The sequence below is a fragment of the Phodopus roborovskii genome, unplaced genomic scaffold, assembly GCF_943737965.1.
Source record: "Phodopus roborovskii unplaced genomic scaffold, PHOROB, whole genome shotgun sequence".
NCBI lineage: Eukaryota > Metazoa > Chordata > Mammalia > Rodentia > Cricetidae > Phodopus > Phodopus roborovskii.
In genome coordinates, this window is record NW_026126563.1 from 5,679,899 (window position 1) to 5,683,169 (window position 3,271).

A 3,271-nucleotide genomic window follows, 5' to 3' on the forward strand; every position below is an offset into this window, starting at 1 on the left:
AACACCTTATATGCCATCCTAGAGCCTTCATCCAGTAGCTGATGGAAGCAGAAGCAGACACCCACAGCTAAACACTGAGCTGAACTCCTGGAATCCAGGTGCAGAGAGGGAGGAGTGATGAGCAAAGGGGTCAAGACCAGGCTGGAGAAACCCACAGAAACAGCTCATAGGGGTCTCATAGAGTCTAGAACGAAGGGGAGCTCGTAGAGTCCAGTCTGATAGCTGGGAAACCAGCATGGGACCCACCCAGATTCCCTGAACATGGTGTTTGTTAGTTAGGAGGACTGAGCAGTCTATGGGGCCTCTGGTAGTGGACCAGTATTTATCCCTAGTATACGAATAGACTTTAGGAGCCCATTCCACATAGAGGGATAGTCTCTTAGCCTAGACACTTGGGGGAGGGCCTGGGTGCTGCTCCAAATGATATGACAGACTTTTAAGATCCCCATGGAAGGCCTCACCCTCCCTGGGGAGCAGAAAGGGGATGGGGTGGGGGTTGGTGGGGGAAACGGGAGGAGGGGAGGGTGTGGGAACTGGGATTGACATGTAAAACAAGCTTGTTCCAAGTTTAAATTAAAAAAAAAATTATCACAAAAAGATGTGGATGCTCAACGGAGGCTGCTGTCAAATTAAAAATAAATCAGGGAAGTCGGGCGATTCGGAAGCCTGGTGAGAGTTCTCCGTCTTGGCAGACCCTCTGCTTTCTTTGTCTTGGACCACCAAGTGACGACAGCATGTTATTAGAGAAAAATGAGATGTTGAATGAAGTTATCAAAAGCGGGAAATGTAATAAAGTTACACACTTGGCGATCCTATTCTGAGAATTTTATTTTTAGCCTGACAAATGAATCAACACTCCTTGGTGATAGGGCTGGAAGGACCTTAGAAGTCACTTCCTTACTTGTCTGCCAACAGAGCCCTGAGAGGCCCGGTGGCCGCCTGAATCAGACAGAGACTTGGTGGCAGGAAGAATGGAAAACACTGAGTCCCCCAGGATGGACCTGGGTGCCCTTCCTCCCGAGCCTCAGGACGGACCTGGGTGCCGTTCCTCCCGAGCCTCAGGATGGACCTGGGTGCCGTTCCTCCCGAGCCCCAGGATGGACCTGGGTGCCGTTCCTCCCGAGCCTCAGGAAGGACCTGGGTGCCGTTCCTCCCGAGCCCCAGGACGGACCTGGGTGCCGTTCCTCCCGAGCCTCAGGACGGACCTGGGTGCCGTTCCTCCCGAGCCCCAGGACGGACCTGGGTGCCGTTCCTCCCGAGCCCCAGGACGGACCTGGGTGCCGTTCCTCCCGAGCCCCAGGACGGACCTGGGTGCCGTTCCTCCCGAGCCCCAGGACGGACCTGGGTGCCGTTCCTCCCGAGCCCCAGGACGGACCTGGGTGCCCTTCCTCCCGAGCCTCAGGAAGGACCTGGGTGCCGTTCCTCCCGATCCTCCCACCTGGCTTTCTTGTCAGGGCCTTCCACTAACCTGGGCTAAGTTCAAGCTGGCCAGCCAGCTCCAGAGCCATAGGAATCCCCATCTTGCAACGGTGCCGGCTCTCATACGTGGCTTCAGAGGGCCATCTGTTCATGTGCTGAGCCTCTCACCAGCACCGTAGAGCAGTTTGGTTTATCTTTGCTGTTGGAGGCCCTTAAACACAGAAGACATTAAAGGGAAATCCCATCAGATTTAACTTGGTGAATATTAATCACAGGCTGAGGCTATGCCTCCCTTGGTGAAGGACTTGGAATATAGTGAGGTTGTGACACAGGGGACCGTGTGAAGGGATGTCTGCTATTCTCCAGTTTCTCCCGTGCCCTACCCTACCGGGGAAGACTTTACGGCTGCCCTCTCTGCTTCCCCGTGGGTCTGCACATGTCCTAGTCCAGTACCAGCTGCATAGCTATCAGCAGAGGTCTGTGGTGTAAAGGACAGTCCCTGAAGAGAGCCACACCTTCTCCTACCCTTCTTCAAGGCTGACTAATGTATTCGTATTCGGATTGTGGTGCTGTGTAGGGGCTAGGGTGTCACAAGCTGGAGACAGGTTATTTCTCAACGTCTCCAGTCTCCTTGATGGTCCTCCTTTATGTTACATGGCATCTTTGCCACCACTGTGCAATTCCCTTGGAGTTCCAACCAACCAGAGGACCAAGAGTGCTGCTGGCTTCTGGGGCTTCTAGCAGACGTCCCTCCCACTTACTTCCCTGTAGTAAGCCCCTCCCACTTACTTCCCTGTAGTAAGCCCCTCCCACTTACTTCCCTGTAGTAAGCCTCTGTGGTGTTCCCATGAATGCATTTGAAAGGTGCTTTGGTCTTTGACTGCGTTCTGTTACTATAAACTTTTTAGCAGTGCCTACCTATCAGAGGAGATACCACGGTCAAGAAGGTGTTCACTTCCAGGGTGAGGCTCATCTGTTACACTCGGGAGGTGCTGACCTGTGATTTCTCCGAATGCGGGAAATTCGTCTGCATAATTTGTGGTAGTGGGAGGACTATATTTATGCTCTTCCCTGAAAAAAATAAAAACTTCAAGCTGTGTCAAGCTGTTACCACACTGGGACAAAGAATTTGAGATAACAGAAATCAGCGTTTCTAGGCTATGGTCTGTGGCTCCAGAGCAAACTCTCTTTGGGGGTGAGAGTTTCTTCCACAATGAAGATAGAGAGAAAGGGGCCCAGAGGCCAGGACAGGCTTCTTCAGGACGGCTGTGCATTGAGAAGTTGGGGGAGTGATTATAGCGAGGTCCATAGTGTCCAGGGGACCAGGGTACGTCACTGTGGTATTGCACACTGAGCATATGTGTAGAGGATATGGATAGTGGGTATTGGTAATCCTCTAAATGACCATGCCGGCTGCCGGAGACGATAGGCACAGGGCAAGCAGAAACCCAGGAGAATGCTTCCTTTAGGTGAACAATGGGTGAACCTCGTGGAGGTGGCTTGAGTGGTACCAAAGGCCGTGACTGTAGTGTAAGCCTCTGGGCTCCACTGAGGGAGGTGAGGAAAAGCAACTGCAATTGACACAACACTTTCATCCTAGCTGCTGAGGCTGGGATTGTCTGTAGCGTGGAGGCTGCTGACACACACAAGCTGCTCCCTGTGCATGGTAAGCCCGCAGGTCCAAGGGGTTAGGCAAATACGGGCATCGCTGACTCCAGGAGAAGACCCATTTAGAGTGGCAGGTCACCCGAGTCAACCCCTGGGGTTGGTCAGAGGGGTGCAGGCTGAGAGGCCTCTACAGCGTGGAGGGTGGAGGACACAGGAGGCTCAGGCTGTAGTTTGTGGCAGCATG

At 53.3% G+C, this 3,271-nt stretch overlaps 1 non-coding gene across 1 annotated transcript; it reads left to right on the plus strand.

The window, feature by feature from the left end:
* Positions 1–2,329: 2,329 nt before the first annotated feature.
* Positions 2,330–2,491, plus strand: LOC127235091 (U1 spliceosomal RNA). The gene has a single exon (XR_007835679.1). It is a non-coding gene; the product is annotated as a U1 spliceosomal RNA (small nuclear RNA).
* The last annotated feature ends 780 nt before the right edge of the window (positions 2,492–3,271 follow it).